General features: G+C 40.7%; 1 protein-coding gene across 4 annotated transcripts in view; it reads right to left on the reverse strand.

The window, feature by feature from the left end:
- Positions 1-15,824, reverse strand: part of Atp2b1 (ATPase plasma membrane Ca2+ transporting 1) — a 111,372-nt gene extending 95,548 nt beyond the window's left edge. For 3 of the 4 annotated variants that reach the window (XM_063255284.1, XM_063255283.1, XM_063255285.1), the window contains exon 1: positions 15,685-15,824. The gene's annotated coding sequence lies outside the window, so the exon portion shown is untranslated. Of the gene's footprint in view, positions 1-14,528; positions 14,554-15,684 lie in introns of those variants that run through there. The other variant, XM_013159226.3, reaches the window with a different exon arrangement.
- Between the last annotated feature and the right edge of the window lie 375 nt (positions 15,825-16,199).

The following is a 16,199-nucleotide window of genomic DNA, read 5'->3' on the forward strand; positions in this document are numbered from 1 at the left end:
GCTAGGTCCGAAGGATACACTAAATACCAACCAACCCTTGAAGAAGTCTAGCTAGGGAGATAATCTTACAAACAGGTGAATTTCAGGTGACAAATGATATTTTAGAAATACCCTATTTTCGTGGCCGCTTTCTAGAATTCTCAGCTTCCAAAACAGGAAATTCCAATTTTTTCCCACATTGAGTCTATGAGAATACTCAAGTTTTGTTTAAAGTATCTTTTAGAAGTCTGTAAGTAAGAAATTAACACTGAAACAGAAAGCTAATTTACACACAGACTGCCTATCACAAGGTAAAGCAATTAAAGGGAAAAGAAACTTAGTAGCTCTCAGAAATATAATCTTCAAGTGAAGGAAGGAGAGCATTTCCTTCCTCATGCATCAGCACTCTGCGTCAGTACTACATTAAAGATAAAAAAATTTAAAAATTTTAAAAGGCAACAAGGAAAACACAAGATTAGTCAACAGAAATTTCAAAAAAAATTCTGACACTTCACCAAGTTTTAGAATTGTAAGTCCACGGAAAAGGTCACAGAACTTAGGTTATGAAAAGCAATGCTTTTACCATCTTATTCCTCAATCATGGCTTAAATGGTTTAGTGAAGCGCAAAGGCTTAGACCCAGACTTTCCTTGTATTGAGGAAAGCAAGTAACATTTGATTAATATGTATTGTCTTTTGTTTTTCTGTAGAGTGGAATATGCTTCAGTCAGAGGTATTTCTGTATGCATACTCCATTTTTCCCTCTTCCCTACCTTACACAACTCTTGCTAAACTAATCATCTGTTTTCTACCTTCTGTTTCAAAGTCAAGGGAACACCAAGTTAATTTAAAGTGATGGCAACACAGATATGGAAATGATTCTGCCTAGAAAAACTGCAGGAACTGGCTCATCAAAGAACCCAGGGCTGAAGTATGTCTTGAGTGATAAGGGGTGTTCTGCAATGGGAGGAATTTAGGCAAGGGGAGGGTGACAGGAAAAGGCAAAGAACAGGAAAAGGTACAGAGTGGGCATGTCTGTAACAACACGAACTCCTGGCAGGACTGAGTATGACTGAAAGTGATCACCGTGACAACAGACACAGGACAATACAGGGGGCTCAGAATTAATAACAGAAGTTCAGTAGGTACCATGTGATTTTCTGGTCCAGAGGGCTTCACGAAGCAGAATCACAAAGAGTCCTAAAAGATGACTAGTCCAAATTAAGGCATTCCAGGTATGAAAAGCAGCACAGTCACTGTTTTCAAACCAAACTATCCATGACTATTAAGTTTTACAAATGCTCATTTAAAAAAAAAAAAAAAAAAAAACCTCTTATATCCTGAGATGCTGACTCTTGACTCTTCTTGTGATAGCTGTGCCTACCTCTATCTTTTGTTTCTCAAATCGGCTCTCATTTGCAAAGAGCTAAAAAATTAGTTGTCAAAATTCTAGAGAAATGTATTTGAAATACTAATAAACACATCAAGAAAATACCTAAGTAGGGAGAAGCACTAAAAGCTTTGGATACAAGGCACTTCTGGCTTCTTAGAATGCTGTTCTGCCAATTTCCTGCTTCTCTACTTTGTTTTACATAGTTCAGGAAGCTGGATAAATAACAGCCTGAGGCCAGTGGAGAAATGATCACATACCTCTCCTCTTTCTTAAGTTCTGATGCTTCTTTCATTCCAACTGCATATAGCAGTCTACTACTAAGTGGTATCTACCAAGACAACAGACTAGTTTCATTGACTTATACAATAATTGAATACATTGGTTCTGCAGTTAATTTCGTACATTTCATTCTTTTACAACTTCAACTTTTCTAAATTAAGGGATATTATTTAAGTGGGGGAAAATACCTATTAGTGAATGTTCAAATGTGTATTTAGACATATACTTACCCAGTAAATGTAAAATGTTACATCCAAACAATTAAGTAATCTTCCCTATTTTCTTCCATTAACATCGCATTGTAACTATCACCTCAATTTAAAAGTTCCTAATGCTACTACAACCTGTGACTTCCAATGATGATCGCAAATTCCTTATATACACCTGCAGCTCGAGGTCTAGACCCTCAAACCACTCAAAATTTCTTCCTTTCAATCTTCTAAAGCATCTGCCTTATTTGCAGCTACCTGACATCAAATGTACTAGAGGAGCATGGCCAAATAATCTCCTCATAGGAGGGGTTTTGCTTTATTCAGGACAAAGACCATCATACAAGCATCCTGGTGGGGAAACATTTAGTATGAATCTATGGCTATGGGTATATGTCACAAAGAGAGACAATGGGGAACAAGCTCACAATTATGCAATGCAGAATTGGTAATCTGACTTACTACCTTGACTGCGTGTGGAAATAAAAGCAAAGCCCAGGGCCATTTTGGCGGGAAAAGAAGACAGAGATGACCAGGAAGAAGGAGAAACAAAGGAAACAATTGCAGCAAAACTATTCAAGTTTGGCTCAAGTTTGAATGTTGGTCAAGATTCTACAATGCCTCTTGACTTGTGCTAAAATACCTGGGAATTTGCCGCATATGAAGCGATCATAGACCAGGAAGGGAACATGTGAGCCTGACACTGGTCCCCGAAAGCACCCAGCACCTCACCACTAGACACCCTGAAGCTGACTGCAAGATCTGTGTCTCTTCTCAGGTTACCAAAGTCTCCACTGTCTAGCAGAGATCATGTGAATATTTTCACATTTATTTAAAATCTTAGTATTTCCATTTAAACATAAAGAAAAAGCAAGACATACAATAGGAAGATATTATTAGGATATCTTAAAATTCCTTGAGTTTTATTTTATCTGTAATAATTGTGCCTTAACATTTTTTAGATTAACTCTGAAAACAGATTTGTACTTAAAAATTTAGATGTTAAAATTTGTAGTTTCCATCTTTATTTAAAAAAAAAAAAGGATGACAACATACATAAGCCATGCAGGGTGGTAAACACCCGTTAAGTCTATGTAAGAGGCCGAGGCAGGAGTGCAAATCTGAAGCTAGCCTAGGCAACTGAGAGGCACCCTGTCTCAAACTATAAGGAAAGTGCCAGGTGTGGTAGCACATACCTGTATCCCCAGCCCTCAAGAGGCTCAGGCAGGAGAACTGCCATGGGTTCAAGAGCAATCTGAACACTGTCTCAAAAAATAATAAGTAAATAATAATTTTAAAAATATAAACAGAAAAAGGAAAAAGTCTGAGGGTATGGCCAGGTAGCTGAGCTTCTCTGAGCTTGATCCCTCGTCACTGTCCCCCTCCCTGGGAAAAATAACTGGTCTGTTTTAGGCACGTTGGAACACTTCATTCATGCACATTTTGAACTTACACTAACTTTTATCTCTATGTGTTTCTTCTAATTATTCTATAGTAAAGTCTACCTTCTTTGCATATGGATAATAAAACTATTTTGGGAGCAACTAGATCTATGTGCATTCAAGCTCAAAGACTGGGCACAAGATACTCCTTCAAGAGTTCTTAAGAACCTCACAAGTAGAAAAACAGGGCACTGTGCCAAGGGGAAGTGGTAGAGCACCAGTCCCTGCTCTCAAGCTGAACATCTCATCAAAGTCTCAAACACATAAAGCAACAATTTAAACAAGGTTATGGGAATTTGAGAAAGTAGAGCATGGACCTAAAACTGGGGGAAGGAGACAGTGCATATACTGTGAAACAAGACCAGTAATTTCAAAACTTGACCAAAAAGGAAGCTGGAAGAAAAGTTTAATCAAAATGTCACAAACAGCAAAATCCTTTAAATCGTAATTACGAAGGTCATAATAAACAGAAGTAAACATCTACAAATAAAGATGCTGGAGGATTATTGAAATGAAACCATTCATAACAAGCAAATAACCCAATACTATGCTCATTGTGATGTTAATGAAACAATTTAAATACATGCCAAAAATGGTAAGTGTTTTAAAAGCACACAATCATACTTCCATTACCTCCAGGGAGTGATCAGGTACATATGAATTTTTTGCAAAAGGGAAGGTGACCAAGAGATGGGGCAGGGAGGTGGTGAGAAGCAGGAGACAGGAAAGAGAAATTAATGAAGAGGTGTACCAACTCCCCAAGAAACATGTACCCACAACAACAACAACAAAAAAATGGAAAATAAAATGTTAAAGTGAGCTGATCCTAGGGGCCAGGGATTTAGCTCAGTGGGTAAGGGGCTGCCTGGCAAGCACGAGGTCATGAGATTGATACTTGGTTCCAAAAAAATAAAAAATTAAAAAATAAAGTAAGCTTATTCTCGAGTTTAGAATTATGCATGATTTTGTCTCACTTTTACACTGTTCTTGTATTTTCATATTGTTGTTACACTTTTAACTGATAAAAAAGTTTGTAAGTCGTTATTTAGGATATTCCTTTAAAACCATTAATAATCTTTTTCTCCTCTTTTCCTATAGAGAATACCTCACCCACATATTCTACAGAACTCACTAATTGATACAGTTTAATAGCTTTAAATATTTTTAGAACAGTAGTACCTGACAGGTAGAAACGAGCTACACAGGTGTTCACTTTATTCAATCACTTTGAAGTTCCTTTGTTTAGTCAAAGTAACTAGAGTGCTTCAGAACTGGCCCATTTTTTGATTAGGTGCTACCATAACTAGATCGACTCTAAAACATTATTAAGAAACCAAATATGGCAACCAATTTGGTTTAATAAAACCAAATATGGCAACCAAATATGGCCGGGGATTTAGCTCAGTGAAGTGATTCCCGGCCCAGCAGGTGTATGGTCATGAGTTCGATCCCCAGTACCAAAAAAAAAAAAAAAAAAATTTGCTAGTTGTGGCGGCACACCAACCCCAGCACGTGGGAGGCAGAGGTGGGTGGCAAGAGGGTCCCTGCCTAGACTACACAGCAAGTTCAGTTCAAGGTCAACAAGAACTATGTAAGGAGACCCTATCTCAAAACACCAAATCAAAAAAACAAAAAACATGGATGGAAAAAGCTAAATGTGTGGATAATTCAGACCTGTCATGTGACAATTACTTCCGTAAAACTGCAGTTTTACACAATTTGAATGCATCACTCAATATTGCTTTAGGTAAAATAATGAATTTTACAAAAGCATAAGTGATTAATAATGACTTTATTGAACACTTTTTAGTAAAGACCGCTGATAAATAATTTGAGGTCTTTCTCTCCTTGATTTCTCCTTTAGGTACAATACTTCTCTACTTTTCAAATTCAGATTTCTATCTATTTATTTAGGAAGGGTTGCGTTTTTGCCAGAGGTAGAAGAAAGAACAGAAGCAAAAGATATATATAAAGTCTAAGACTAGAAAAGCAAGCAGGAGCACAGCAAACAATATCTGTAGAGCTAGAGTTCTTGGAGTTTAAGAGTTGCCCATTTTCTGTGATAGGATACCTAAAATCAATCAACAAAGAAAACAAGGTTTATTTGGACAGTTTTCGAGGTTTTAAGGGACTTTAAAAAAAAAAAAAAAACAAGAAGTTTCAGGAGAGGTGATTAAGCTCATTATCTTGATCATGTTGTTGATTTCATTGGAATACATACAGATCTAAACTCAATACTTTCACGTTAAGTGAAGTTTACCACTGTAAATTAACCATACTTTGATAAAGTTCTAACAATTTTTTTTTTTTTAGTTATGAGAGAAAGGAACAGAACACAAGCTATATAAATGTCCTGGATCCAAATGCGTGGCTAACTATGGAACTTGCTAACTATAACATTTTCTCTGGACACACAGTCAATAGAGGAATCTTTAACTCTCTTCCCTTGAGCTGGTCAAGAGTACTCAAAGTAAACCCTGGGGACTGGAGAAACAGTGATAAAAGATGTTAATGTAATCCCTTGTTGTGACAGAATACCTGAAGCCAGCTGCCTGTAATCTACAATGAGAGAAGGAGGAGGACTGGGGATCTGTAAACTCGCTCAGGTTACAGAGTACCCAATTTTCAACCTATATTCCCTGAACTTCTGCAAAGAGGAGTTAGAGGGTCACAGAGCTATTCAGAATGTGGAAATGTATCTTGGTATCAAAGCTTTAAACTTTCAATCAGTTCTCTACATTTAGCCCCACTGTCATCTCTTCATTAAAGGCTGATCGTTTTCCAGCTCTGAGCCTTTGGGGAATTCTGTGATACAAGCTGAGTAGATACTTGGCTTAGAATCCAGTCAACCTCTAAAACTTTGCGCGTGCTCCTCTTCCTGGTAGATCTAGGACAGAAAAAAACAAAACAAAACACCTCTCCCTTACTGTCTTCTAGTACATGTTTACCAGGAGTCAAATTAAATGAGTTATAACTTTCTGAAATAGAAAGCTTAGACTAATTTAGCCTTTCAATAAACACGTTTTTCTTCATGACTAAAACAGCATAACACAGATGAAAAAATCAAATGATAAGGTAACAGAAAGGCAAAATCAGAAAATCAGAAATAAAACCACACAGAAAAGTCGTTTTAAACCAGGCATGGTGGGTCACACCTATAATCCCCACACTCAGGAGGTTGAGGCAAGAGGATTGTCAAGAGTTCGAGACCAGCCTAGGATACAGTGAGCTCAAGACCAGCCTGAACTACATAGATACTGTCTCAAAAAGACAAAAAAAAAAAAAAAAGAGAAAAGAAAAGTGGTTTTTAAAAAATGGCAGAGTGGTGGTACCCTGCTGGCAACTCCAGACTCAGGAGGCTGGGGAAGGATTACTTTGAGTTCAAGGCCAGCCTGGGCTACACAGTGAGCACAAGATCACCCTCAACTACATAGCAAGACCCTGTCTTAAATAACACACATACACACACGCACTCCAAAATGACACCATGGGAGTGGGGGAGGTATTTGCTACAGCTTTCAAAGGTTTTTGAAAACTTAAATTTGGATAGTCCATCTTATCAAAGTAAAAATCCAAAGTGTAAGTTTTAAGTTCAGTCACTTGAATATCACAAAGATATGCAGGTTCTCAGAAAAGTGTGCATTCCTACCAAAAAAGATGTTTCAGCAAGAGGACCTGGGGTGACAAAGAAACCAGTTAGGTCCCAGTGTTCTACATATATAAAAACAATGGTATTTAAACTCAAACGAAGAGTGGTCTAATTTTAAATAGACTGTATGTGCAGGGAGGGACTGACTGATCACTGGTTTTTGGCTTCTTGATCCCTGACAGAGTCTGCCAACAAGGGAACTCCTCTTCCGCTGCTTTGCCATCATCTCTTTTCCGTTTCACTGGCCTTGTTTCCCTTTCCCGATCTGCACTGGTGCCTTTTCAACTCAGTACTGTAGCGCTTCATCACAGTATCAGCTGTCTGGAGCATCCAAAGTAAAGTACCTGAAGTTCATGAGTCATTTTTCTAAATAAAAAAAGTATGATTTTGAGGAGGACTAGAACAGGACTGTTTATCTGAAAAGAACAGAAAATCTCTTATGACCAAGTCAGCAGGAAGTATGTACCGTTATCACGCACGTGTATTCATTCCAGCAGAAAAGGATCAAGACTTCCGTACTACCCTAACTCATTTCACTTTAGCTGGTTCCCCAGATCACCGTGTTCAGAGTGTTTCATTAACAAAACTACTACTGTGCTTCACTCACCAACAATGTTATCAAGACCATTACCACAACGTTAGAGCAAGAGTAAGTCTTAAGATTCTTTCTAGGATATCTTAGCAAAACTTGTAAAATTTAAAAGGATTAGAAGAATGCCAGTGCACCTGATGGAGTCTCATCTGCACTAAACACTGATTTTTGTTTCGAAGTTTTTGATATGATTTGCATACTGAATTTATATAAATCCATAATTACTTCACATTTGAAATTACTACTCTGCATAACACACAAATTAGTCAACAGGAATGATGAGACCAAGTATGGGCTTTATTTCGTGACCCAAGGAGAAAGTTCAAGAAAAACCACACTAACCATGCTGCACATTTTAACACAGTTTATGTCCACACATCTTCCTGATGCCCATAGTGATTTGGAACCAGGTCATGAGCTAACAGGTTTGCTTGTAGTTCATAAAAAAACAAACATATCAAAACAGCTCCAAGAATATTTCTATCAATAAACAGCAACTATAAAATACCATTTTAAGTTTCAAACCATTAACATATGCTTTGCATTGTGGCCCTTTACATCACGCGATGTACTAATGGACTATAAATCCAATAAGCACATCTAAATAACATCAATTCTGATAAAAGGAAAAGATGATACAAGCCAAAGAAAAGTAAAATTAGTCATTATGAAACATAAATATCAATAGCAATTGCTACTATAATGGCTTATTTATCAGACTACAATCTAACATGGACTAATGAATTATTACACTGAAATTCAGAAATGGAAAAGTACTTCCTACGAAGATACTAAATTGTTTTAATAACATTCTATGAAATGCAGAGATAAAGACTATTTTATGAGCCTACTTGAACAAAGTTAAACTATCAAAAGTAAAGCAATTTTAGAAATCCTTCTCAGTTTCCTCAACCTTCTCTGCTTTACCTGAACCAAAGTTACATGATGTCTAACTTCTAAATCAATATGCCAAAATACTGACTGAACATCTGTTGGATAAAATGCTAAATATACACATGCACTCGTGTTTTATCTCAAAATTCTCTGTTCTATCTTAACTCTTCTGTATTTTCTCTAAATAAAACTACTAAAACAAAAAGCTACACAATAGATGGACAACCTATACACAAACACAGAGGAAGTCAGACAAGAAAATTAACGTGAGATGAATCAAAAGGATAGAACACTGTTGAGTTTTAAAGGATCAGAATATTTAGACCAAAAAATACAGTCCAGTCTGGTGAAAGAAAAACATACATGAAGTCACAGAAAGGGGACAGAGACTGGCAGTCTACACACCGTCACACAGCGGGCAGTCAGCAGTACTGCAGTACGCAGTGATGCTTCCAATTCAGGAAGCACAATTCATTTTGTGCTTACTGTAAACAGCACCCCCTGGAGGTGTGCAAAGCAGTGATCCTAGCTAGACAATACAATAAAATGGACAGGAAGATAATCCACTAAAAGGACCGTGTGAAATTGGAGGAAAGAACACTGAACACATGTGGACTGACTTAATGCACAGTAGTATATGAAAACACCTGAGAAGCCACACACAGAAAAACTGCATAAACTAACACAACCCTCCTGATTTTCACTTTTCCCTCCTTTCCCCCAGACCCCTAATATTTTTTAGAACTAATGCTTAAAGATATACTTTTAAAAATGAACTATTTTGCACAAAACCTTCAAAGTCTGGATAAAAATTAAAAATGAGAAACCACTGAAAGTTTTAGGAAAGAAATGACATCTAAAACAACAAAAGCCGGGCATGATGAAGCACCCAGCACTGTGGGGAGCTGAGGCAGGCGGGCTGCCAAGAGTTCCAGGCCAGCCTGACTTACAAGGCAAAAAGACCACGTTTCAAAATTAAGTAATTAATTAATGAATTTTTAGAAATTCCAATGCAAATATGAAGGCAGATTTAAGTACCAAATCTGAGAATTTTTAGAGAACAAGCATTTTTGTTTTTAAAGATACTCCTGGGCAGCAACTCTCCAGAATAATAAAATGGATAGAATCACATTTCTAATAATAAAATTACTTTAAAACTATTTTTTTAGGTTCAGCAGTCAAATCCTTCTTTAGATTCACTTTTTTAAAAAATTAAAATTTACTCCTAAATTTATCAGGCTTGTGCAGCAGTAATATCAGTTTATAGTAAGGCAGTGCAATCTCAGATTTCACAGGGTAAGCAAGCACTGATCCATCCAAAACTATTCTGATGCGTTCTCCTAGAGGCCCAGTAACAGTAATATTTACACAAAAATGGGCACATAGATTTTAAGAAATAAGACTGTGGGAAGCTATTTATACTCATAAATAGGAAACACTCTTCCCAAAGAGATAAAGCAAAATACAGTAATACATACCACTTAGAATAGCTGACAATTGTCCTAGGAAAACTAATAGAAAATAGCATTAAAAGAGTATAGGAAAATGCTTGCCCGCAGTGTTTCTTCCATAAAGTCTTACTAGTTTACATTTCCACTATCATTAGTAAATTGTAATTTGTGAAACCTAACTATTCCCTGATTCTCTTTAGCTAACATACCTAAAATTTTATCAGTGCAGCCTTGCTCTGCTTCAAAATTAATTTCATTTTAAAATGTATTTTATAGCTAGGCATGGTGGTAACAGGCCTGTAATCTCAGCACTTAGGTGGTTGAGGCAGGAGGACTGCTTCCAGTTTGAGGCCAGACTAGGCTACATAGTAAGTTCAAGGCCAGTCTGAACTACATAGTAAAATTGTCTCCAAAAAAAAAAAAAAGCACTGTAAATGCAGGTACAGGATATTGCACATATGAAGCTAAACTCCCTCTGCATTTTAAACAGCGGATTTATGTAAGAAAACTGGCCACGTTGGATAAAATAGTTCCAAAATCAAGCCCAAATAGACTGGAGTGCTCGACTATATGAACTATTAACATTTAAGTGAAACAGCAGTGATTTTTGTTCATACACTGGACAGCAAGTTATCAATAATTAATTCTTGAAAGATTATTTAGCACTAACCAGCTATTTTTTTAAAAGCAACTTTAAAAACAATACAAATGGATTCATTGAGATTTGTCTGTTTAGTCTGAAGGATTTTTCCTCTAATAAAATGTAACAGCTACACTCTAGCAGAAACATACAGTGCTGTAATAACATAACACACATTATTTTTATGAAAATAAGCCTCTATGTTGAAATCATTTGGAGACAGCAGACATAGAACATGAAAATAAAAAAGAACATTCTCTAAGAACTTACAGTGCTTAAGTAACCACAGATAGATCTTCTAAAAGACTATACATACAACCAGAAATATTTTCAATTTAGCAGTTTCACAACTGTTATAAAAATCATCCAATTGAACCAAACTTTACTGTAACAGTCAAAAATATTTGAAAGCACTAATTCCACTATGTGCAAAATCTAATCAATGATGTCTTCTTGATTTACAAAGGCATCTCTACTACAGAATTTTAGCTTCCTTACAAGTTTGATGCCTGTGTTTCTCAAAATTCAGACTAGTGGGCCCCACCCCAAATCTGCTGAATCAGACTGGCAGGGGCAAGGCCAAGAATCTGTACTTTCAATAACCCCACCCCCTTGCCCATTCTTCTACAGATCAGTGCTGGAGCACCACTACCTGCCTTGTGAGATCTTTAACAAGGTTTCAGACTTCTGAAAGTAAAGTTTCACTTGGGACTTTTATTTAAACTTTTAAATTTCATTACATAACAAATTAATATCTCAACAATTTAGATAATAGCACGCAGCAGGAAAACAGGACATAAAATATTACAGCAAGAATAAAAAGAAAAATTAGTATAGGACATTTTTAAATCAAGATTTAAGACATTCCTAGACACATCAAGACCAACAGGCTTTTGAAAATAAAATTCTTAACTTAAAATATCCATACTATGAAAAATACAGTATTTCAACTATGTTCAAATTCATATACTCTGCTGTTAAGTAAATCAAGGTTATGAATTACTTACATCAAATAAAAGCAATGATTAAATTATAAAGGACCCAAACAAAACTATTTATATTCTACAATTAAATGAGCACCCACCAGAAGCTGAGTTTCCATATACTTATATAACTTTGATACACTTACATAAACACGTATAATAGGAAAAACACCGAGCATAATTAGAAAGCCACCTGAAGTCCAGTTCTGGCTGATCTAGATGCTACCTGCATGACCTTAAGGCCTGCCTGGATAAACCACTTTACCTATCAGTGGGCAGTGGGGGCGGGGTACAACTGTCTGCGTCACTCATCTCTGACAAGTGTGACAATCAAATGAGTAGTTACATTCTGACAAACTGTGAAGCACTTCGTAAATCACTACACTGTAATAAAGCATTAAAAAAGCAAAATTTGATCAATGTTATCTTCAGGTATCTACCATTAAATAGATGAACTATAAGAGCAACGTTAAAAAAAATTGGTCTTTCAGATTCAAATAAATATGGGACACTATGGAGTATATTCTGTAAGTCACAAAATATAGAACCTAAGAATTTTATTCAGTTATCTGTCCTCGGTGCCCATTTATAGCAGATTCATTTCTTGCACAGCCAGTTCACAATTCTACTTCATGATTCTACTTTCTCATATTGACAATTTCTACAACAAAAAATTTTAGTAGGACAATGAAAACATCATTTGACTATTTTTATGTGTAACAAAAACCAGCAAATACTTTTTGTCATTTGGTATTACAAATTTTAAGGGTCATTCCTTTTAAAACTCATCTCACACGATAAAAGATTTTATTAAAAATGAACTTAACATGTTTGTCGAATTCCAAAATAAAAGATTCTATCATCATAGTGTATACACAACAATGCAATTATCTCCCATGCATCAACCTAACAGTTTAAATAACATCCTTTAGTTTGGGGCCACATTCTACAGTTTGAGACCACGTAGTAGTCAAGACATAAGCCATCTTTTATCTCGAACACATTTTTGTTTAATTTTAGCTTAATAAAGATGCCCTTGGCTTAATGGCAAATTTTTACAGTATATTAAGTTTTACAGTATATTAAGAAATCATAAATGTTGAATTAAAACTTCAGCTGATAGGATACAATAATCAAAATTATCCTGTGTCTAAAAAGACTGTATACCTTAAAACTTATTATTTGGGAAGGAGGAAAAGAGGAAGGAACAAGTAGGCAGGGACCTCTCACCAATTCAGCTGTCATTCATGACAGCATTCCTTTAAAGAGAAAAGAACTCCATTTGTTTTTATAGGAGATGCATTTGAGAAGAGCCATATGTAAAAACCAGTTTTTCAAATATGGTCTTTATTAACTTTAAAAAAGCAGTATTCCTACCAGAAGTGTTTGGGTTATTTTAAAACAATTGCAAAACTCTCAGTAAAACCATAAAAGGCAAGTATATAAACACAACAAGTAAGAACTACTATATACCTATTCAGGCAAGATTAATCATTTGACTAATTTTGAGAGTCTATTTTAGACTCTGATAACAGCTCAGCAGCTTAGAAAGTCTATAAAACTAGTATCATGCTCTTAGTTGGTGGAATGGCTGGTTTTAAACATTTACAATGCAGCTAATTTCTTTCCTTTTCTTAAACAGATCCAGACTATCAATATCCCTATTATTTCAACAAAAACTCAAATCAAATCTCGTTTCTCACCTCATCTCAGAAAGCTACTTGGATTCCAAGCTTCAATTAAGAAACCATGTTTTCCCACAAAATTACAGAAATTCCTCCCAGGAGTAAAAAATTACAAAACATAGAAAAATGAATGCACTTCCTTCCTTATACATCTAAATGGGTATGGCAGTAATGACAACTGCGGCAAAAATCAACGAGTATTCTCAATTTTCATCATTTAGATAAAAGTCTCAAAATTTTAAATTAAAGGTGGCGCTCTGTCCTCAACTCACCCGATGTGACTCACTCTTGCAGACTATATGGTAGGAAATAACAGTTACTTTTCAAAGATCCTTGCAGTTCCACCCAAGCCAGAATCAGGACAGCGATCCACCCTTAATTACAGCAATTTAACCATCTTATCTAAGCAAGGTAGAAACTAAAACATGCCCCTGAAATCATGCCTAAAACGGCCCACTCATACTCTATAGCCTTCAAATGCACCCAATAAGAAAAACTGTCTCTATTTTCCTCAAATTTGAACTCACCAAGAGGAAGAAGAAAAATAGGGGTAAGGGGACCCAAATGAAGAGCATGAGTATAAAAAGCAGATTCTTGTCCAATTCCTCTTACTTCTCCCAATCCGCCCCGGCAAACACAAGGACAGACAGGGAGTCTGCCTCGGAAAGGTTGGTGGCAGGGCAAGAGAAGGCCCTCCATTCACTCGCAGGGGCCACCATCCAAAAGGATGCCCGGAGAGAGCTTCGTACGAACCAGGCCTTTACAAGTACTTCTTATAAAATACACCCACGCTGAGCAAGAGCCGTATTTTAAAATAAGTCTGTCCTCAGGTGGGGGAGGTTAAACACAACAAAGGCTTCCATGTTGAAAGGCAAATAGTCCAGACATGTGCATACAGCTACACACGTATGAAAAAAAATCCATGTAACTAATGTATCAGGCATAGCAATCGATACCAACAGCAGCCATTAGATTATTAATAAATACAGAAAAGTAGCGTGCAGAACAACCAAAGGTGTCTGACTGCAGCTTTCCTTGCTAGAGCAGAAGGTAAAATCGTTCCTGCAGGAGGGAAAAGCCCTTCTGCAGACCCCTCAGCCCAGCGACACCTCCGCGCCGGGCACCGCTCCACCACACCCGGCGAGAGCACTCCCACGGCTGCGAGTCCCGCAGAAAACTGAATGGAAGGCGCACAGAGACCGACCTGGCTGGTGACCGAGGCGCAGACCCAGGGTTCGCTAACCAGCTCAGCCACAGGATTCTCCAGCAGGATGGCATAAAAACGAGCACACCCCCACCCCGCCGCCGGCACATCGTCCTCCTTCTTACTGACCTTTGGCAAAGGGGATGAGGTGTCGCGGCTTTTTCTTTTTCTGCTCGTTTTTCTTTTAAACTAAGTCAGAACAAGCAAATTGGACCACCCAGAGGACGCAGACGAAAGAGGTGGGGAGAAAAGCGCGACTGTTCTCCAACTCCCAGGGAGTCGCCGTCCGGTCTGACACACATCCATCAACCACCCGGGGGAGGGCGGACAAGGGGCCCTCGCTCCCCGCCCGCCGCGAGCCTGGGGTGCCGAAGCCGGGGATTAAAGGGGTGATTCTCCCCGGACGCGCAAAGAGGGAGTGCTGGGCACCGCTGCCCTCAAGGTCACCACGCTCCGAGGTGGGGGCCACCGGTGGCGGGATGGGCTGTGGAGCAGCCAACGCGGCTCCGCGAAGTCAAAGAGCCGCGGGTGTACTCGAGAAGCCACCTGGGCCTCGGGCCAGGGGCGGCGACTCCAGCTGGACCGGGCGCCGGGCGCACGGTGAGGAACAAGCTCACCTTTACGATCTCCGGGCCGGAGACAACCTGGGAGCCGCCCGCCCCAACTTCTCCCGAAGCCACCGCGATTCGCCGGGTACTCTGTGCTCAGGACCCCGCCATGACCTCCGCTCGCCCCCCGCCCCCGCAGGTGACCACCCCCGCCGCTCACCTCGCCTGGCAGCGGGCACCATTGCCCGAAGGGAAGGACAAGGAGACCACAGCAGGTTCGGGGCTCCCCGCCCGCAGCCGCGAACGGGGTCAGGGTCGGGGTGCCACGCGGAGGCGCGGCTGCACCTCGGGAGAACGCGGCCGCCAAGCCCCGGCGCGGCGTCCACCAGCCGGGGCTCCCTACTCACGCTGCACCGCGAGGAGGCGGCGGAGGAGGAGGCGGCGCCCGGCAGCCCCCGCCCAGAGCCCGCCGCCGCCGAGTGGCCGCCCGCGTCCCCGCAGGACCCGCCTCCCGGTCCGCAGAGCGCACTCAGGGCGCCGCGCTCCGCACAGGCAGCTCCCGGCCTCGCGCCGCCATCCGCAGCGGCCGCGGCGGGCGGGGCAGGGGGCGCCGCGCTCGGCCGCACGGGGCGGGGCCCGCGGCTCCGGGCACGGACGGCCGCGCACGAGGGGCTGCGCGCTGTCCGGGCCGGGGCCCGCGAGCCCGCCGGGGTGGGACTGGAAAGGAGAACGCTCACCGGTTCCGGCCTGGTGCTCCCTTTTCTCCACACCCGCACGCCTTCCGCTCCGCGCTGGCGGCGCAGCTGCTCCCGCGGCCACTGCCACCGCCGCCGAAGCTCGCGCCGCCGCCGCCGCTGCTGCCGCCTTGGCTGGGCGCGGTCACGTGACGCGGCCCGCGGGGAGCCTGAAGGCGGGCGGGCGCGGGCGCGCGCGAGAGAAGAGGACGCGCGGTTGGCACCGGGACTGCGAGCCGAGCCGCACCGAGAGCGCGTATAAGGGGAGGGCCCGGCGAGCGCGTCCCCGGTTAGCGGGTGCGCGCCCGGCGACTGGAACTTGCCGCGCGGTCGCGAAAGGGTGGCCGGAATGAGGGGAGGGGGGGGACTCGTGCCTCCGCGCACCCCTCCCGCGCTTCCTTCCCGGAGCGCCTGAGCTCGCGGCTGCCCCGCCCCCTCCAGCGCCCCTTCCCTCCTGCCGAGGCCTGTGATTGGCTGGAGGCCTCTGACGTCCGTGTTTCCATGACGTGTCGGGGCGG

This window comes from Cavia porcellus, unplaced genomic scaffold, assembly GCF_034190915.1.
Source record: "Cavia porcellus strain 051 isolate PalLab524CR breed Dunkin Hartley unplaced genomic scaffold, mCavPor4.1 scaffold_8, whole genome shotgun sequence".
In the NCBI taxonomy this organism is placed as follows: Eukaryota; Metazoa; Chordata; class Mammalia; order Rodentia; family Caviidae; genus Cavia; species Cavia porcellus.